The 23,125-nt window shown below is 37.3% G+C and overlaps 1 protein-coding gene across 3 annotated transcripts in view; it reads left to right on the top strand.

Annotated features, from left to right (window-relative positions):
• Window positions 1-15,381: 15,381 nt before the first annotated feature.
• The window catches only part of nlgn3a (neuroligin 3a), a 208,625-nt gene continuing 200,881 nt past the window's right edge, over window positions 15,382-23,125 (top strand). For 2 of the 3 annotated variants that reach the window (XM_035410161.1, XM_035410162.1), the window contains exon 1: window positions 15,382-15,693. The gene's annotated coding sequence lies outside the window, so the exon portion shown is untranslated. The remainder of the gene's footprint in view (window positions 15,694-23,125) is intronic. The other variant, XM_035410163.1, reaches the window with a different exon arrangement.

A 23,125-nucleotide genomic window follows, 5' to 3' on the forward strand; every position in this document is an offset into this window, starting at 1 on the left:
TAAAAACAGAAGCTAGCATTTTCTCATGGCCTTGAAAAATTAATTGATCTTTCTAAATGAGCACTTTACCCCTTAGCGCAAGCCCCCTAGTGGCCAGGATGCTACATGCTAGCGCCCGAGATTGCACACCTCAGACAGTCAGTGCTCCTGCAACCAAAGTATGAATGGAAGCAACAAAAACTATGTTCTAGCTTTATCAGTCCATGCTACTCGACAATTATGCCAAATACAGAGTTTACAAGTACCACCAGTGTTGCATATGTCATCCATTTAAGAAGGACTTCCTCCCTGCAGTCTCATCAGTAACTATACCCCCCAAGCATGACACACTGGTCAATAGCATCTGTCTGGAAGTTCATAAAATATGCTTTCACCATCAAAAATTCATATTCCGTCATAGCAACTAGATAGGGACAACAATATGCCAAAGGTATGCCAATACAGCAGTGAAAAATGCTGCTCACTAATTAGCGAAATGAACAAGAGGAATTCTTGTGTAATTATACCACTTTATTCTACTACTAATATCAGTTACTAAATATGGAATAATATTTAGTGTTTAGAATATACGGTTGTATTTACACATAAAGATGTCAGTTTCAAGATTCAGTGGTCATGTATTGTCTTGAACAATACATTTGAAAAATAAACATGCAAATAGAAAGTGGGGGTAGGCATTTACATCAGCCATGTGCAACCCCCCACTTTAACTCTTTTCTTTTCAGTTCATTCTGGTTTGATTTATAACTATTTTATCCACTACAGCCGTTATATGCTTTCCAACAGTGTATGGGTTGTCTAATTTTAAATAATAGATAGATTTAATTGTTGCTTCAGCACAATGTTGTGCAGTCAACCCTAACATTACACAGTAATATACAAACATGCCAAATATGCACATACTACTGCTTGTAACATTGCAATTATTGTGTCATATTTTTTATATTGATATATTCACCTTGGTCATAAGAGACAACTGTTAGATTTGCTAAAAACGCTCAAAATAGTTGAATTGTGGGATAAATTGCTGTTAGTGTAGGGGCAATTTAACACCCTCTAAATGCATGAGGATTGGCCAGATTTGACATCTGCACTAAGGGGTTGAAGTGAATGGGGCTTCAAGAGACTGTTGGGTTAACAACAGGGGAATTCAGTCCTGCAACTTGGATGAAATAATTCCATCTTTGAATATCACATCTAAGGAAATGAGAAAATTTTCCTTAAATATGTATCATGTCCCTTTTATGTCAAGCATGTTCATCTGCAAGTTATGAATTGGACAAACTTTGGCCTCTGGTGTGGTTGGAATTACAAAAATGAACATGAGTCAATGTATTTTTGTGTTTTTGCTTTTTTCAACATACATTTGTCTCATGTTTAATTTATGATTTCTCAGTGAGCTAGTTTTTGCTAAGCCATACAAAAAGGAAATTGGAAAAACAGTTCTCCTGTATTGCAACACATAAACAATTAAAGCTGCATTGCACAAATGATCTCTGCTGTACACAGTATCAATATTCATTTAGAACATCCCCATTAGTTATAGCACTGCATACATAATAGAATAATGTTGTGTAAACACACTTGAGAAACAGAAGTCTTGGTCATACTGAACTGTAGTCTATTAGAGTTGTTTTTCTGTCTCTTCCCATGGTGCTCATTTTAATGCGTGATTCTTAATCATGTTATTATCCACACTTTATAGCCCAACCCTCTACCTACACTCACATCACTGAGGTCACTGGCACCATTACTTGGGATTTATGTGTCACGACTAGGGACACGAGTTTATCTAGGTCATGTGACGCAAAATAATTTCAAATTGCATTACCATCTAAATCCCCATGGTGTACTGCAGGCATTGAATTGTCACAATCACCTGACTAATTACACAATTAGTAATCAACTGTGGCCCTCATAAAAGCAATTACTTGACATAAAACACCAGGTAGAGGAAGGATTGCGACATGGATGGAATGTCAAACACAAGAAACTGTGGGGTGCGACGACAATCCCCTGGTGCACAGCACACCAACGGAGTTCATTTATATTGCATTTTACAATAAATCCATACAAACGCAAAAAAAAAACAACAACAAAAAAAACAACCGGCATGCATTTACAGAAAAAAAACATCAATAACAGATTGAAATAAACAACAAAAGGGAATTGTCTGTCAGGCAAAATCATGTTCAGAAAACCTCAATCACATGAGTTTAAATCCGTATGTAAAAATGGTTGTTTGCAGTACATGGAAAAAGTGTGGTTGAAATGACTTGTTGGTTTGAGAAGTGGAGAGATCATGAATCATACAAGATCAACCAACTGAAAACTGAATACCAAACACTTTGCAGTCAAATTGATTAATAAACTGATAACATTTACACCAAAAAATGTAATGTAAATATTTATATAATACATAAATAATAAATAGATAAAAAAGGGCAAAAGACAAAGCATTACTTTTTATAACTATCTCCATTGATGCAGTAAGATGTGTTGTTTGCTATGAACAAGTTTACACTGAGCTACACTCAAGAATGACAGACTGGCCACAATCAAAGAAAGAGACAGGCCACATTCAAATTAAATGACAAAGTTTAAATCTTGCATGTTCAGTTCATTTGAATTCATTTGTTTTAGCCTTTTATTTTGAAAGCCTACACTGCTGCAAGCTATTTTGTTGTAATGATTAGTCTTTTTACCTATGCTTGTGCAATTAATACACTTTTTACATGCAGTCTTCCCATTGTGTATAAAGCGCGTTACTGTTCAACAAAACGTTCAGCAACAGGTCTGCAGTTCTATGCAATGAAAGCAGCATGTGACACAATAAACATTTCTGTCAATCATTGTCTGTACTTAATTATTGATTACAGATTTAGATTGTTGGGGAGGAAAATGTGATAATTGACTGAAAAGTAGTCTCTCTCTACCTGTAACTGAGGGATGACTGAACTGCATGTACGTGCTACTGTGTTTGCATTGTAAGATTTCGCCAGTAGTTTATAGTCATCTCATGAAACAAATGTACTCCTTTAAAAATGTGTATAGAAAAATTAAAAGATAAAGGTCTTTGGGCACCTTATTGATATATGAATTGTTGCTGAATGTACTGGGAGGGGTTTGTCAAACACACATTACTATAAAGTAATGCTTAATTGTGTTTAAAATGATGAAACCATTGCAATTGCAATCAACACCTGAAACACCTCCTGTCTCCATCTAGCTGTCTTTTGGGTATCACAATTTATTTAATATTTTGTTAAAAAAGAAAGAAAGAAAGAATAAAAAATAAATAAAAAATCTCATTTAGTATGAGTTGTGATGCTTATCTAAAGGTAGAGATAGAAGGGTCCCCTGCTGCACTAGAGTCTAATCATTTATTCTCATTGTAGGTCTCTGACATTTCTCAGAGTGCTGTATGAGTATGTTATTCACATCAAATCTTTTCTGTTTATTTGACACTTCAAGTATCAGTACAATGCAAATGAATGTTGCTCTTATGATCTTATCCAATACTTCTGACATGAAAACAATATAACCTAAGGTATGTTGCATTTTATTTAATTAAATTTTTTTGTGTTCAGTACGATAAATGCAGTTGTGCAATTATTTTGCTCCTAAGAATAAGTGCCAGGCACTATATTTTTTTGGTTTCAGTTTTATCTAACCCTCTTTTTTTTCCATGGACTCTTCTGCTCGTGTCAGATGCTGCTGAGGTCCTACTTATGTTCTTATTGTTTTGATGAACTATGTAACATAGCAATTTACACTGGATAAGAGAGCCTGATAAATAATAATAATAATAATAACTCAAGCAATGAGATTTGCCTTTGAAAAAAAAAAAAAAAACACACATTCTTTAAGGTTGTTGTTTGCTCTTTATTTGAAAGAATGTAATACTAATTGTTCAGGATAGGTACTGTTTAGGTACCATGTCCATTTTTCCGGTGTGTCCTGCAGTTGGTTACTTTCATCAGACTACTTTGGTCAGTCATTATTTTAAACAAAAATCACAACTATAAAATGAGAGTTTTATAAATAAGTATTCAGACATATACGTTTACATTCCAAGTCAATACATGATTCAAATTCATAAAAGTGCAATTGTGACAGCAATTTCAGAATTACACACATGTCATAGCTACAGACTACCTCCAATACGCATGCATTCATATTTCTGAGGTTCTGCAATACTAACTGCACTAATTACAATCCTCACCAGCAACACATCAAATATTGAAGGAATCAGCTGGATTTTTCAATGCTGAATTCAAACTCTTCAGATTGATATGTTACTGAAGCAGCTTTTCCTGCAGAAAGCTATTGCTGTCACAACATGTACTTTTGACTCCATCGGTGATCTGCTCATTGCTGCTTCATTTATTGTGCACCCCAGGCACAATATGTTAGAAGAGACGGCAGACTTTCACTGGAAACAAAGGTTTTTTTATGCTGTTTTAATACATTGCCTTAAAATGTTTAAGTTAGGTTAACCCGGGGGGAGAATTTGTAGGTGAGCAATATAAATCCCTTCATTTTCATCAAGGGGTTCAAAAAAAGAGCTCAACAACTCAACTCAGAGCATGGGAAGACATGCTGGAGACTGACACCAATCATGCTTTGCATATTATTTTCTAGTTTCTGCCGTTTATTTTTCATTTCTGCAAATATCCAGGTTTATCCCTTGGCTGGGTACAGCATTAGTGGCTGCTATGTTTTTCACCACTGTGCTGTACAAAACTCATCAGTGCTGTGCCAGTCCAGCCCTTCTGATGACCCTCGTTAGCGTTCATAATTCCACCTCTCTCTGTCAACAACAAATGGTGCTAGCAGTGGGATACAGAGGTCATCGGTTAATCCAGAAGCACCTGCTGCATATCATCAGACATGCAAACAAAACACACTGGTGTTGGAGTTCAGAAGAACATAATTATAATTAAAAACTAATACCCTATAGGACTATTGAAAATCCCATTATCAATAAATCATAATCCAAAAGCATATTTGTATGTCCTGATGGAGGTTTATGTCCAGGAAGCATGGTTATCAACTAGCTCACTGCAAAGGCTTTACAAGCACTAGCTTGGCTATTCAGTTCATATTTGTTTTGAGAACAGCATGGTGTGATACAGGGGAACACCTTTATGCCTGTAGTGATTTTAGCTCAAAATGATCTCATTGCGGCTTCGAGTGTGTTCGGGTTTATTTATTCATTTATTTGGCCCAGGGTTAAATATCGTAAAATGTGTGGAATCGACTTATCTAGATAGTAAACTCACAGTTGGTGCCAATTTGACTTGAATCCAGGTATACTTTAACTATGGAATAAGCTAAACTTAACTAAGCAATATTGGTGGATTGACAACACTACTAAGTTTAGGTCAATCAAGTGAAACATCTTATTGGCAAAATGCAATGCTCATTCTGATTAGATGCACAATGATATGACAGAAAAATTCCTCCATGGAATTGGAAAGTGGAGTGACACACCAAGGTCTTTCAGCTTTGCTAATATACCCCGTTTCTCCTTTGTGATGATGGACAAGCCATGTGAAATCTAAGGTGCTCCTAAGTGCACTAAAACAAAACCAAGGTGTACTTTTTCCCAATGCACCAACCAAGATACTCCAGCACTGGTGCAAATCAAATAAGCACATGGCAAACATCACTGAGGAGGAAATGAAATGCCTGTCAAAGCTGAATTTTATAGTTACTATGTTTGCCTTTGTATTTAGTGAAGTATGCACACAATACATTTCTTCATCTATCTATATTAACATGCGAGGTCACAGATTCTACATGCTTATGCAAAATGCGTTTTAAAATACAGATTTCACAGCAACAGCATTATACTATTTCTTTTCTCTCGCATAGGATGTGGACCAGTAAACACTCACTGTTGCCTCTCCTCTCCAGCTGTAAATACACTCACATTTCAAGCTCATTTTCTGCAACAAATTAAATCACAGAGAGCAATCCTGCCAGATTTCCTCCGGGCAAAATATTCCTGATAACCTTGAACACGAGCCAGCAAATGCCATCCCAGCTAGTCAATCTCCCCTGTTTCTAGTCCAGGGAGTGTGGCCAGAACAAAATCTCTCCGGACAGAATATACCACTGTTCCCTAAATATAATTTGAATAAAAAAGCAAAACAATTTTTTTTTTTTAAATTGCTGGAATATGGCTGTCAACAATCAGTGCATCTCAGAAATAGCTTGGATTAAACCACTAACTTCAATCTCTGGGGCATATCAAACAGTGCTGAAAGTAAAATAAATAAATAATAATAAAAAAACAGGAAAGGAGCAATTAGACTTCACACATTCTTTGTAGGACAAAACATGGCAGCTAGGGCTTCTGATAACAGTGCTAAAGCACCAAAGGAATACCTAAATTGATTGCAGTACTGCCATAACCAATGAAACTATCTGCAGATGGACAAGGCTAGAGAAGATACTGATCTTGTTTCTCAATGGGTTGTTCTTCCTTGTGAGATTATACTGACGTGGTATGAAAAAAAATATATATATTGGGACCTTCTTTGACATCATGTGCAAAATATAATGAAGAGCATCACAATTTAATTAAATTAGATGGTAAATATCCGGCTGTAGTTCAGCTGTGCTCATTAAAAACCAGCTTTACAAGTAGGTTGTAATGCCATGGATACAAATCTTGCCTGGATCCACCAACTATATGATCGCCAAGTCGTATAAAATGTGTAGTTTTTCAATTAGAGATCATGTTTCAGGATGGTTTAGATTGGACATGTCCCTTTGTGTAGATCAGCAGTACTGCATGGTGTGGGGGAAAAAAAAAAAAACACTTAACATGCTGCTTGGTTTAATGACAATTTAATGATAATTTAATTGCAACTCTTATGTAGGAATTGTTCATTAAAATGTTTGCCCAGTAATTTGACCATCTATGGAGACATTTTACTTTACTAAATGTGTCCTAATATGTTTACATGTCCAGTGGGTTTACTTGTCCATTAATTTAGATGTTTTTATATCCCAGCATTTTCCATTAGATTAACTTGATTGCCAAAGAATGGATAGATAGATAGATAGATAGTTCATAAGTATTTGGACTGTTGGTTTTGGTTCTGCACTCTAGTACATTTGATTTGAAAAAAAAACAATGAATATAAAGTTAAAGTGTAGACTTGTCAGTTTTAATTTACATCCATATCGGGTGAACCATGAAAGAACTACAGCCTTTTAGTACATCAATCCCCCAATTTTGGAGACCAAAGGTAAATGGACAATTGGCTGCTCAGCTGTTTCTAGACCAGCTATGTGTTGTTGCATTATTAGTTCAACAAGAAAGATAACAAAAGGTTTAGAGTTGATTCTAGGTGTGGCATTTGCAACCTGAGGACCAAACAAGTGTCAATGCAAGTAAAAAACAGGCCATTATGAGGCTGAAAGATCTTAATAAATTGATCAGAGACGTAGCTAAAACAGTGCATGCATCAAAAAAAAAACTGTTTGGTGCATTGCTAAGAAGCAAAAACATACTTGTGATTGTGCAATATTAAATGACCTGGTATACCAAGGATGACCACTGTAGTGGACGACCAAGGAATATTTTCAATTGGAATTTCAAAAGGAATACCTGCACTGAGGAAGCAGCTGAATACAGCTGACTAATCAGAAACACCTGCAAAGCCATTTGTCCAAAACATTATGGTGCCCTGAAATGGGGGTGTTGGGGAATTTACTCTGAAAATGCGTAACAGAGCTAACAGTAACTCCCTACTTCACATATTGGAAGTAGCTAAGCTAAAGCACAGCTACCGATAAGAGAAAAGTGTAACTAAACTACAGCTACTTTTGAAAGGTACTCAGCTGCCTTGAATCCACATTATGAAAAACATAAAACAAGTCAGCTATGGGTCATGCCAGACATATGGCTCAGGCTGCAACTACTGTTTTTATCCTCTTTATAAATAACATAAAAATTCATTAACAAGATAACAGTTTGTTTAGCCACACATTTCTTCAAGTTGAATTCAGGGAGAAATGTTCAAGATGAGTTTTCATGAACTTCTGTTGTCCTGTTTAAATAATGAATAATTGTTCAGTGATTGTGGACCTGGGAACTGGTGCAAGAACAATAGCATCAAAAAAGATGTTTGTGCCTCTGAATACCGCCCAATTAAAATGTCTTTCAACAAAATATAAAACATTTAAAACCTGAATTGTGTGGCCCATCTGTGGTTGTGGCCCTAACTGACTGCATAGACTGTTTATGCCAACTGCCGGCTCTGGTTCTGCTTAAGTCTGTGATTATCTCAGTGGATTCAAGCAGAGCAATTGTGAGTGTACACTAGCAGGCAACAAGAGTACAATAACACTGGATTGTAGATAAGTATGCATGCGTGTTGTACATGCATCCAGGAATATGAATATGATCTATTTCTGATTAAGAGTTGGAACCCTGTGCAAGCATGGAGTTTTCGTTGTTGCTCACAAATACATCTGTGATGATTTACAGGAAATGAGGTGGGGCTTCAAAGATTAAGCAAAGCATCAACAAATAATCAGTGAATCTAATTTATTTATTAATTTATTTTAAACACACCCCTCCAAGTCAAGGTGTTATTTGTGATACAGGGTACAGTCCTATGTATGCCTGGACGTGAGGCTGGAATGGGGGTTAAGTGGGTTTATGTTGGCTTTGAATCTTCATGTACATTCTTTCTGGAATGTACTGTATGTATTCCCAGATGTTACAGACCAGGATCTTGTTGTGCTACCTCAATAAATCAGTTATTTCCTTCTGTTCAGACATCCTATTTGCCTGCCATTTGGAATGTTCAAAATGGTCACCTTAAAGGTAAGTTCCCAATCAACCTACTATAGCCTTCACCTCCTAAACCAGAGGTGGACAACATATCTGTTATGGCCATATCTCTTTCTTGTTGTCATGCCAACTTCTGGCCTTAATTATTTAATTAGCCCTAACATTTACACCTTCTGACATTTTAGTTTCTTGACAAGCACATGAATGACAGCCAAAGTCTGTTCTTGTGTCTCTATATGAAACCTTGTACAGTGATGTAATGTATGAGTGAACCAGTGTCAGTGTATGCAGTCAGTTAGCTCATTTAGCCAGGCTAACGGTAGAAACCAGAACCTGCAAACAAACCGGCCCTCCAGAACCGGAATTGCCCACCGATGTCCTATACTGACTACTGGCTCCCCCTAATAAACACCTTCAGAATCACTCCAGGCTTCCCATGAATATAGTGGAGGATGGCCAGCCCACAGGCTATCCTATGAGTAAAAAATTGAAGGTCTGTAACTTTTTGCTAAATATTCCAGGAGCTGTACAAACCATTCTGTTATATGTACCAAGCAGGATGTCTGAATGAACATGAAAGGCAAGAGATAATTAGCATATATTACATTATAATCCTTAATGCTATTTGAACAGTGATCTCTTTCTTGTCCACCATGTTTATACCCTTTCTGTGGTAAACACACAAGGACAATAGAAAAACATTTTTCCTATGAGTTTCATAGTGAAAGAAAAGTGTACTGCCTGAATTGTATTGCTTTGTGTATTGAATAATCATTGCTGATAATGTTCCTTTATGTTCTCGTTTTCTTTCTTTTTTATTCATTTATTTTTTATGTTCTTCTTTTCTCCTCCTCTTTTCTTAACTGGCTCGCTATGTGAGTATAAACAGCGATATGCTCACGTGTTGCCCGTTCACACTGTTTGTATGGAAACGAATGTTAATGAATGTAACTTCATTCGCTTACCCTGTGTCTCTCATTCATCAGGGCTAATATACTATAATAACTGCCCAAATGTGTATGTCTCTTGTCTGGATAAAGTACCTTAAACAAAAAGTAAATAACTCTCTAATTGTAATTTGGGAGATATTAAAATGTCAATCATCCTTGACTGAAAATCCAATTACTTCACAACCCCAGCAAATTATATCTCTATCACTAGGGCGTTCCTGGTTACTCATTTAGTAAACATATGGCTTTCCTTATTAAACCTATTTATTTATTTTCTTTGCCTGGTGGGGGAGTTACATTGTATGAGTGTATGTATGAGAAAGTTATTCGCCAGTCTAGGGAAAAAGTACCTCATCCATCAATATCAGAATTTGCATGTTTTTACAGTGGCAGAAAGCCACTTTCCAGAGAGAATCTCACATTGTACATCTGATCACATCAGTAATTTATAATGCAGAATAAAAAATTTAAAAAAGATTATTGTACAGCACATGACTTCTACAACAGTAGTGTTAAACACCAGATGAAAAGCTATAAATTCTCTTTAAAGATTCAATAAGATGAAAAACTTAAGCCATGCAATGGTTTGTGTTCCGATGCTCATGTGATGTTGGTGTATGAATGATTTCTACAGAAACATAAATATATATTTTTTTAAAACATTAAATGAAAAAAAAAAGATGATTTCATCTTTGGCCTCTGAATACACCTTTGGATTTCCTTGAGGATGCAAACAGTGGTCTGTTTGGAGAAGGCACGCTGTGCTTTCTCCCCCTCCACCTGTGAAGCCCTGCTCGCTGACATTGGCGGGCACGGCCTGGGATCCCATCTGCTGCTGGCGCTGACAGGAGGAAACCTGCTAATTAGCTCTCTCTGTAAAGGGGCCTGGTTGTGTCAAACGCATAGCCCTCATTAAACACACTCAGAGAAAATGGGAGCAAGAGCACAGGAGATATGGTGCTCTAATTCCTTTCTTTACAAGGGGTGGGGAAGAGCCTTATGTGCAGCATGCAGTCAATATTCGTCGGTAAAACCACATTGGAACTTTTGCGTGCAAATGCTGGAATGTGATACATTGTACACATCTGGAGGGATGATCTGTTTAATTGCGCAGTCCTTCTACTCATTAGAGGCTCAAAGACTAGCTTGTTCCAGGGACCCCCCTCCCCCCCCCCTTCTTCAAAGATCTGCCTTATGAAAGGGAGGGATACGCATCAATTGAAATGCACTGGATTAAGTGAATCCTGCAAGGGAAAAGGCTCACCTGGAGGAGCTTCACAACGAGGGCACAGTATGAACCACCATCTTGAGATCCCTTGCCCGGTCCCACAGGCATCCCGTGAAAAGAGCATGGTGTACTTTTTCATCGAAAGCTGACACAATTATGTAGCAGATTCTAAAACAATGGTTCAAGCTAAAATTGTCAAAAAGTCAAAAATGACGAGAGAGAGTGGGAAATCCTCAAATCCTTCAAATCCGAAACCTCAAACCATCACGCTGCCCAGTTTACAACTGTGGGCCCATTTGTGAAATTGCATGAAACTAGTTGGAATGGAAGGGACAGATGCTGCATTCCAAAGTGCGAACAAACTGCATGCATTTGGTGAGCATAAGCTTCTGACTTCCACATTGATAAATAGTAAACAAACTGTTGCACCAGGTTCTGGGGAAGCACACACACTGCAAAGGCCACTTAGTAGCTTAAAGCTTCCGCATGGCCAAGTGACAGTCTAGACTCCCTGAGGATGAAGCAGCTCCCAGTCTACGTTGCACATGAAAGACATACAGGGGGCGCCAAGGCATTCCTGCTCAATGATTCAGTTTGCGTTTTATTCTCAACGCCACGCACCATACTCATCCATTCACATCCAGCTGCCTGCCACCACTACGGTCTCTGCCATATTGACACAGAGGCACATTGCCTGTCTCCCCCACCAAGCAGGGGTGACAGGGTGGCTTTTGACACCCAACCAATCAAACGCCGCTCGAAGCGGTGGAACAATGACGTCTACCCATCTTCTGGAGCCAACTACGCGATTAGCATTCTGTAAAACTCCCTGCGGACTTCCAAACAATAAATATGTAAATCTGAACATAGCAGCAGAGCTTTTTTGCCCATTGCCATCAACTATATTGTGAGTCAAGTATCACTTCAGCATAAATAGAGTGATAGTGAACAGATTGCCATGCCTTTTACTGACAGTGCCATGTAATTTCAACTATTGCTTTATCTGTAACCGCAATGAACAATCATTTTCTTGTCAATAGTGCAGTTATTCTTTCCATTCAATGTACTGCACTGTTACAAACAAGACTGTTGCAGTCACACATATGGAGTACAGGCAAAGCATTTGTGGAAACAGAATAAAGCATACTAAAACTCTCAAAGCATGTCTACATCAAAATATCTTAAAAATGCTTGTAAATATGAGCTGCAGATTTAAAAATTTTCTTTTTTTTCTCTTCTCTCTTATGCCACCAGAACATAATACAGTATTCAGCTTGTGGTTGAAATGCTTTTTTCCCCCTCTGTTGGATCACATCCTTATTTAAAATTCAGCCAGCTTCCTTTGAAGACTACCTTCAACCTTTATGTGCCTGAAGTGGAGTTTTTTCTTCCTACAAAATATGTCAATGATTTTTCTTCTTTCAGAAAACCCCTCAATAACATGACATGTTACGTTGTTACCATTCCGGATTGTCAATATTTTGCACAAAAAGTGACATTTTTCTTCTCTTGGATATCAGAGAGACTGGTATATCTATCCTTCAAAAATTAAACCGCACCTCTTCTCCAACACCGCTTCAATAAAACCCTCTCATGGAAAAACCAGCCTGAAAATGTAGCCTGTTCAATGGTATGCGTAAATAAAAAGAATCATATTTTCAACATATGTGCTTAACATATGCTGCATTAGGGAATTGGGGGGGGGGGAGGCGGGGCGGGACATAAAAACTGCTTCTGTATCTGTGTACTGTATCTACTATATCTATGTACTGTATACACATATAATTACACTATATATCAACTTAAGTGGTACTGATGAATTCACATTTGGCAATGAAACCCAGGGAGACACAACACGAGACACCATACCAGAAAAATGATAATGACAAGGAGGATTTATGAATGCTTGTACATTTACCCAAAGGCTTTCCAAGATTTTTTATTTTCTCAAAGTACAACATGAAAGTTCATTGTAATGCTGCATCTTACCCTCCATGCTGCATTTAACCTTCTAGTAGGCAACCTGGGCACAAATTCAATATAACCACATTGTGCTTTTTTTAAATTTTATTTTGACAAAGAATTGCAAGAATCTTTTAACACTATAATAGCTTGAGTTATTGAAATAAGCATCAACACAGAAATTATTTGAAAGAATTAAGGACATAATGTATAAAGAAATATATAATTTATCGTTCAAATTAAATGACAAAGGATATTTACACTAGACTGAATAAGGGCCTACAGTATGTTGCAGCCTATGAAAATACTATACATAGAAAATCCACAGTTGCCTTCTTTAGATGAAATAACACACAAAAGTGTGACTTCTCACCCTTCTTCTGTTTGTGAATAGGCTAGTCTATGTGTTGCCTGACGTACCATTTTATAGCAGAAGTGAACACCAAGGACCACTCACTGTTTGTGAATCTTGGCAAAAATGTGTACATTCAGAGTGATATTCCAGCTCCATGATACCATTTCTGAAAACAGACATATTACATAAATGTATCCATAGAAGTTAAAGGTTTATGAATCTATAGACCCCACTCATGGCTATCAAAAACAAGTTTGCTCCAGGATATAAATACTCCACCAAGCAATAAACCCTTATGCTATTTAAAAGCACCTCATACACTGTCTGTTGCCCTGAATCCAAATGAAAACCTTTTGAACCAGAATTTCCATCCACATCATGATAACACCAGCTATCAAACTGGAAGACATGATGAAGAGTAACTGATGTTCCATTTGAATTCCAGGGACTTATGTGGACATAACATTAATGTACTAGTCTCTAGATCTTGGGTTTTCAACAGGGAATCCTTGAAGGTAATGTAGGAGGTTGCAGGCCAGACTTGATATGTAATCAGTATATATTGAGAAAATATTTGACTATAGCCTATATTTGAGAAAATATTTTAAAACATGAAATCACATGAAAGGAATTAAAAAAAAATAATAATAATAATATTTTTTAACTAATGATGGTGATCCCCTGGGTGCATTTTGGGGCAGGGTGGGTGTCCCTGGATCAGAAAAGGTAGAAAACCCCTGCTCTGTATTATAAATTAAAATAATAAATACTGAACAATAGAGAATGCAAGTTATATCAAGGAAACACTACCACCAACCAGTAGGCTACTGTAATGCATGATGGCTCTATTTGTATCAAAATATATTTCAGTTCACCAAGTCGAAATATGAAGAATTATTTTCTTTGCAGAGAGACAAACTGGAAAAGACAACAAAAACATATTAATTCAGAATCAAATTGAATGTTAAATTAAATTCCTGTAAACCCTGAATAAATCAGTTCACGCACCAGGGAGAGCGAGACAAAAATGTTTGCTTCACAGCAATTTAGTGTTTTTAATAAACCTTTTTCATATTGAAATCCAATTTCACAGGAATGTGAGTGGTAAGATCTGAACAATGGTCTGAGTCATGCATTTGAATACCAGTGAGAGTACCATTAATGTATTAATTGAGTGTAAAGTCAGAACTAGGTTTTTATCTGATTCGAACTACTTCTTTTACAGAAAGTATGATTCACCTGGGGAAATACCAGAAAACAAAAATACATTTCGCGACATTCTTACCTATGTTGTCATATTGCCTTGGGCTGGGAGACAGGCTATTGAAACATATTGATTAATCTTTTGATGAAAGAATAAGGAAAATACGAGAAATCTATATATGCACTGCATTTTAACATGTGAACCATTTTTCTGTAGAACCAGCGAGAGTGAGATCTAGCTACCGCAAATGAGGAATCCACGCATATTAAGTGTAAAATTAATTTCCGTTCATTTTCTAGCAGGCGCGGAGATCCAATGTCCTTGACGTTCCAAATGATTATATATCCATTTGACATGGTGATCTCTGAAATGTGATACGCTATAAAATACTGGAACAAAAATAACCACTGAATGAAATAGACCTCATATTCACGCTGTAGCAAAATAAACGCATGCTGCCTTTACTCAACGTAATTGGGTTAGCCTAACAGTAATATGTCTGTGTAAAAATGAATAGCATACTGGGTAATTTTAACACGACTCAGTTACGACCCACACCAAGCCCCTTAAAAACCAACGGAATATCTCTTGAGCTTGAAAACAGTAGCTAAGCTATATTGCCGCCCCCTCATTTTAAAAAAAGAAAACTTCATTGGGTATCCCTACAGTATGATGTGGACATAAAACGAAACTGTTATAATGTTATTTGTGTGTTACTTATGATAGAAAGTGGACAGAAACGAGCACTGAAATTAATTATTTCTGTTTAAAACCGTCAGCCGCAGAATTCCTCGCTCAAATTCTTCAATGCAGACTGCAAGTGTAACTGCTTGTACCCTTGGTTGCCTAGGAACGCGCGTCTCCTTCGGCGCTCCCGACAGTAACAGCCGTGTCTGCGCTGCGCGTACACACGAAGAGATCTCACGAATGGGCAAGATACGAGCATCGAAACGGATGATAGTATCCGGGGATAAAATCGAAGGAAAAACGTGAAAATGTGAATGGAGTAAGAGTATTAAAGGATATCTTCATAGACGAACATCAAACGAAACGGCAGCACAACCAGTTAAAGGGAATTCAAGGGGGAGAAAAAATACGATTTAACATTCCTAAAACAATAACGTGGCTTTAAAGGAAAAGACCAGGAATGGGGGATTTGATACTTCGCCAAGGCAGGTAAGTCTCATGTCTGTGATGACATTATATCGGGTATGAAATACTCGGTGAAAATTAGATCAGCCATGATGTCAGTTAAAACATTGACGTAGAAATATTCATAAATTTGTCTACATAGCCGAATCTTGCCGATGTAGATTTTATTTTCCAGTGGGGTAATTCGTGATTAGCCTAAGCAATCTTTGATTTGAGATGCTGTCAGTAGATTGCTTACAATTAAACTAGTACATGTACGAGCTGGGGTTTAGGTTGATTATGGTCCATAAGCAGCACTTAAATTTGGAGAGTTTAAGGAATATCATGTTCTTTAAAGTTAGCTTAATAATATTGCTACGCGGTGCCCATCTTAACCGTTGTGTCCCTTTGCCGGTAAAATAGGACTCGCTCTTCATTGCCTCAGGGAGAAATAAATAAATAAATAAAACCGTAGATGGCTTTCCTCTTACAAATCCTCAAACTGATCACTTGTAAATCGCCGATGGGTCGCATATTTCGGATGTATTCCAACAGAAGCATGGTCCACAGGGGCATTGCAGTGATTAGCTGTTTAGTCCTCGCATGAAGCTAAAGCTCAAATACGATGTCTTAAAATGAATCCCCGCAACAGTAGCTAAATCGTGCGAAAAGTGTGCGGCTTCCTAATACTGATGTTGGTTAAACCTGTAGAGACTGTATTGTCCTTGACCTAAGTAGGATTTAGAGAGAATTGATGCTTCGGTTTACAGTAAACTCTAGCGACTGCGTGACGGTTCTGATACTAAGTTAATAAAAACCAGCTACTTTCCTTGAATAAAACGCTGCGCAGTTTTAATCCGGTGCGTGGTTTGGTACGTTTTCAAATATGGAATCGACACACAATATTGTATTATTATTATTATTATTATTATTAGCGGTGGTAGTAGTAGTACTAGTAATGGTAGTAGTAGTAGTAGTAGTAGTAGGCTAGTAGTGTAATAGTAGCAGTAGTTGTATGAACGGTAGTGATAATATAATAGGCTACTATAATAATAATAATAATAATAATAATAATAATAATAATACTCAGTAGCATATAGTCCCCATTCCGAAATCATTGCAAGTTTTCCCGTCTCCATTAATCACTTCGAATAAGTAAATCCTAAAATGTAGCTAGGACCTTAAACGCTTTTTTCGCCGTCTCTGGCGCGGGTGCTCAGCAGCACAATCTAGCAATGACTGCACTGCTAAAATCTTTACAAGGATAATTAAAATTATGGTCATGTACATGCCGAGTGATAGCCCTACCTTTTCAATTAAGACACATGAAGTGTTACATGTAACCATAATCGTAATGTAGACAAACACTTGTTGTAAATTGACGTTATCTTTTTGAGTAATATATAAATACTTGTGCATGAGCCAGTACAGCTCATATAATGTAGTCAATTTATTTTTTGTAAAATACTTGATGTAGGAGTCTGCGGTCTATGAGATACATGCATTCAGACAAGCTTCAAATGAATTTCCTCCTAATGGCATGATTTGCAACCATCATTCTATTAAAAAATCAAGAAGTCGGCGCTGTCCCGGGATCCAAGCGGTTACATTGTCATTTAGAGAGAGGGGGTGGGAGAATTAAAAGGAAGAATTGAATTGCAAAGGAAAGAGGGGAGAAAAATGTCAGCCTCGGAGTTGTCATGGTGATTTTGTGAATACGCAATTGTGCCTGTTGAACTAAAACATTAAAGAGAAATTCTTCACATCACTATCAATGAGAATACTATCTTTTGCAACATAAAGCGGTTTTCGAATTTAAGAGCTTTTCATGTACTCAACAGGAAATAACCACCAGTTTAATTATGGCTCTGTGAGCAGAACGATAATGGCAAAAATAAGTTTGTTATGAATGCTGCAACCCCCCCTCCCCCCCATCAAAAAATAAATAATAATACAACGTGCTTTAAAAAGACTAAGATTCATACTACACTACCCTGTGATTCCATTGTGGAGACGTCTGTATTACTAATGAAGTGTGCTCATTAAGCATTTTGTTAAGATTTTTCACGGGTTTGAGCTGAGATTTTTTTTTCTTCCTTTTTTTGGTGTCTATTCTTATTCTTGTCTCGTAGACTGGTCTGGTAGAGGGCCCCTGTCACTCCAAATCCAATTCAGTTCTCGGGCAATATACAATGTTTCACTTTGTGGTGCTTTCCTAACTTGTTATACTCACATTTTAAGAAATAATTTACCAGTTTAAAAAAAACTGTTTTCTTAGGGGTTTTCTGCCCTGTTGTGTACCATTCATTGAAGGGTACATTCCATTCAAAAACAGTACATTAAATCACATACTTCTATGGTTGGATTGGATGAGTTAGCTTCTCAAATATTTTGCCTGGGTGTCAAGTGTGTTATGCATCATATTAAGTACATTCACCAATTAGCACCCCTCGACCAGCTTTTGTTTGCATGTTGGAAGATTAAGTAAGTTTCAGTTGTCCTGGTATTTCTTGCAAATGTCATGCGTGCTGTAGATCAAAGTATGACCTACATGTTTTACATGAAGTTCTGTTTCAACAGTGTCTGTTGCTTTCAGTTTGACTCCAATTTAAACAATTACAACTAATGATATTCATTACATACACTGCTGTACTCATGAAGAGTACACTACAGTGCTGTGTTTTAACTTTACAAGGGATGCTGAAAGTGTGCCATTCATATGGTGTAAATGTGGCAACATTTGTAATTAACATTAAAGATTTATTTTTTTAAATGGCTGCACCGTAAAACATTTAAGAAGTGATATTTCAGAGTTTACACAGTTAAAGTCTTGTGAAACCAGATATGGAAAGACTCATCCCATAGAACTTGGGCACAGTGCATGTCAATAGGGTTAAATCTTATTGAATGGATCGTCTTAAGGCTTTACCACAAAAAGCCTGCTATCACATTTGTCAGAAGTATCTGCTTTCCAAATAATTTTCATTCTGACTGTAGCACATCATTATTGTGTGAATACTGGTTTTAGTCTCATCTAAAGAGAACACTGAGACCTCCTGTTAATTCAACTCTAGCAGAGTATATTTGGTCCCACTCTGGACCACAATCGGACTAAATGTACACCGTTAGAGTTGGGTTCAGTTGGATTCAGACTGGTTGAAAGACCTGATCACTCAAGAATTTTCCTGTTTTTAGCCTTTAAAAACACTTCAGAATGAATTCTGCTGAAGCTTTCAGCAGTTACATCATCAATGAAGTCAAATGAGGCAGTACCTGTGGCAGGCATACATGCCCAAACCAAAAAAACGGCCACCACCATGTTTCATAGATGAGGACAGGTACATTGGATCTTGGGCAGTTCATTTTGGCCTCCACACTTTTCTCTTGCCATCACTCTGATAAATTGAATCTTGGTCTCATCTGTCCACAAGAACTTTTTTTTCCAGAATTCTGCAACTATTTTAGGTAAGTCTTAGCAAACTGTAAACTTGCCATCCTGTTTTTGGTGGCTAACTAGTGTAGCAAACTGTAACCTTGTCATCCTGTTTTTGGTGGCTTGCAGTGTAGCCTCTTGAAGTCTTCTGTGGACAGTAGTCACTGACACATCCATACCTGCCTCCTGAAGAGTGTTTCTGATCTGTCGGACAGGTGTTTGAGGGTTTTTCTTCATTATAGTGAAAATTCTTTGGTCAATAACTGTAGAGTTCTTCCTTGGCCGACAGGCCCATTGCAATTACTGGGCTTACCAGTGCTGTCTTTCTTCTTAATGATGTTCCAAAGAGTAGATTTTGGTATGCCTACAGTTTGGCCTGTGTCTCTGACTGTTTTTATTTTTTTTATTTTCTCAGTCTCATAATTGCTTTCTTGATGTTCAGAGGCACAGCTTTAGTCGTCATGTTGACAAATGGCAATAACAAACTCCAAAGGCATCCAAAAGCGTATAGGCTAATCCAGACTGGATGCTGAAAGCTGTCTTATACCTGCACTAAGTAAGCAATTGAACACACCTGACTAACCAGAAACACCTGTGAAGCCTGATGCCCCAAAAGTTACAGTGCCATAAAATGGGGGAACTGTATATATAAAGTGCTGTAATTTCTACCTGGTGAAACCAAAATGTATGCAAATACCCTTTAATAATAGGTGGGAATATGCACTTTAACAACATGTGAATTGATTGTTTACAAATCTAAAATTGTAGAGTACAGAGGCAAATCAAGAAAAAATATATTATACAAATATTTTGTCCAAAATATTATGGAGCTCACTGTATGTACTGCATATGCATACATATATATATATATATATATATATATATATATATATATATATATATATATATATATATATATATATCCTATACATACATATTTAAGGTCTATATTTACATTTCATGGAGGCAAGGAGGAGGAACAAAACAGAATGTCCAGGTGAATGCAGGTCATGGAGCAGAGAGGGCAGAGGGCTCAGTCAGGGGGGTGGGGTTTCATGATGGACTGAAGGTCTGAGGGAGCCATGCCCTTGACTGCTTTGTTGGCAAGGAACAGTGCCTTGAATTCAATTTTAGCCGTAGTCGGAAGCTAGTGAGGGGAGACAAGGAGTAGTGAGGCATGGCAAACTACAGTTGGAGGTCGACGGCCAGCCGACTAGTGGCAGTCTCAATGAGTGGAAGTGGTCTGGTGGCTTAGGCAGGGAGGCCTGGCCAATAGGGAGTTGCAATAGTCAAGGAGAGAAATGGGAGGGCCTCGACCAAGATCGGGGATGAGTAGGTTGTGAGAAGCACTTAGATTCTCATGCATTCAGCAGAATAATCTGCATTGTGATAATGAAAAAGGATTTTATTTACCATTATTTGTGTACTCAGCATAACCCGAATGAATGGAATGAGAAAATATAAGTAAAAAAGCTATTTAATTAAGACATGTTTTACTAATGTTATATCACTGAACAAAGACATGCTTCTTTCTAAAATCATGTTTTACTAAATACAGTGGTACTATACTATTCAGTATGATAATTGCATCAATTAGCCTATTAGGAGTGAGTATTTTCTGAGGAACCGCAATACATATTTTGCTAAACGCATGTGACATTGTGGCACCCTCCGCTCAACTCTAACAGAAAATGAATGCATTTTATATAGATGTTGGTTGTTGAAAGTATTTTGCTGAATTTCGAACTTATTGTAAATATGTGGCAAAAATCATTGCCAAATGAGCTTTTGAAACACAATGAATTGTATGATTCGCATAACGTAATTCCGACTTAACACCATTACTCTTCGATAACCTTGGCAAGTGTAAAAGACAATTCCTTCCTGTTTTTTAATGTCCAAACCGGCTGTGCCAGTTCACATTCATTTTCTGTCTCTCTTATTTCACGATTTTGTACCTGTTTTGAGATTTTAGATGTAAATTTAGGGTTGTTTTGATACTCAGCACCTTTACTTTTCATTTCCATTTACAGTCATATTATTGATGTAGGCAACATTTTTCACAAGCTTTCTATTAGCCGCTTTGCTGTAGAACAGACATTTGTTTCCTGTGATCTTGTTTACCTAAACATTTTACCTGAGGCCACAAGATATTGGGCAGGTTACCCAGGAGGATACACAGATTTCCTATGAAAATGCCTTTTACTGTTCATTTCTTGTTCTTGTGAAATGTAAAGGAAAAATAAATCATTACCTTGGCAATGAAGCAGTTGCGTAAAATATGCCTTCTATCAGAACCGATAAGAATGATGGAAAATGCTACAGAAATAAGACCCAGGTTGAATTATCCTTTGATTATTTATGCATTCTGTGACTACATCTTACAAGCAGGGTCCCCTGTATATTCTGTAGATTTGTTCTATATAGTTGACAATGTTTTAGTAACAAGGGATCCAGGCTTAAAACCTGCTCCTATCCAGAAAAGAGGGATGACTTTAAATGTTTTTTTTTTTTTTACATTAATTTCATTGACTGATGAGCAGATTTGTTTGTTTTTTATTTGTTATGATCACTCCTGAGAGTAGTAGTTAAAAAGCCATGCAGTGGATTACATGACTTTTATTATCATTGTATGGAAGTAACAAGACTCACTCCTGGAATCAGTCAATATTTGACTATACTTCAACTTTGACAGTAAATGAAAGTTTTTTTTTTTCGTGACAGTGAAAGTATGTCGTGTTTTGCATTATGCTTAGTGCTTACGTACTATGACACGAACCATACAAATGATCATATTTTACAATACTCATGAAATCAGCCAATTAGAGAAATTGTCGATACTCCAGCAAGTGTCACAGAATAATATATTAAATAGACGTCCATTTTATATGGCTTTAATACTGTATGTAAAATCAAGCAATAGTGGCACTGCTATAGTAGTAATGTGCCAGCAGAATTTGTGATCTAAGTGCTGTATGGCAGGATGTAACACATGGGAGTGGCCTGAATGGAGTGAGCTGGCTCTGCGAAGACAGGGAAACAATTGTCAAGACCCCTCTAGTGTTAATTCTACAGTGCGCATGCCTGTCCTTTGCTGGATTTTAAAAAAGCCAAAAGAACCTGACTTATTACTAGCCACTTTAAATCTATATCATGGGTGGACAGGGATTTTTAAAAGAGAAGCCCTTTTTGAAGGTGCACGTTAGAAATTTTATGAAATGGAACAACACAGCATGCAGTACCTTCATTAAACTGTTTCCTGCTGTCATAGGGTTGCCAGATCCATGGTGCTGCTTTTGGAGTTTGAAATGCCATCCAAGGACGGATTTCTGACTTGATGCTTGCATGTCCTTGTCATATTCAAGCGTTTTGGCTGCAGCACCCACTTAAATATGAACACTACATGGGCATTATCATAGAAGATTGTCACCAGCTAATATGCAAACTCGCAGCCAGCCTAATTGTCAGTGGTGATGACAGTTACGTCAGTTTTGTCTGTACATTTTCTGTTTTGAAAAGTATTGCTTAGTCATGCAACATTGTTTCGACTGAATTTTCACAACATATCCTCCCAACTTTAATAAGGTTGTCACATCCTTATTACGGCATCTACCGCATATCAGAATAATAACAAAACCGCTAGGAACATGTACGGTTCTGCATGTAAACAAGGCAGATTTTTACTCTTGATTCATCGTGTCTGATATTATTTGTGGCATGTTTTTGCTGCCGTAGCAAAATGCATAGTTTGGGCTGCATTATTTTTATGTGTGGTCAAATAAGTTTGTGATATCTTGATTATAGACTCACTGGATGTGCATCACTGATCATACAGAGTTTGCTAAACCAGATACAGTTCATTCATTCTGTGGCTGAAAGGTCAGACTCACACTCAGAAGGTCATTGTATAAGAACTGGAACAGACTGTTTCAAGCTGAAGTAACATGTGGCATGTTGCAGTGGAGGTTTCCTTATTGTAAGGGCGAACCCGATTACTTGCCAACACTGGCACATCACCCCTATTGACCTCTGCTATTGAGCAAT

The sequence above is a fragment of the Anguilla anguilla genome, chromosome 3 (genome assembly GCF_013347855.1).
Source record: "Anguilla anguilla isolate fAngAng1 chromosome 3, fAngAng1.pri, whole genome shotgun sequence".
Lineage (NCBI taxonomy): Eukaryota > Metazoa > Chordata > Actinopteri > Anguilliformes > Anguillidae > Anguilla > Anguilla anguilla.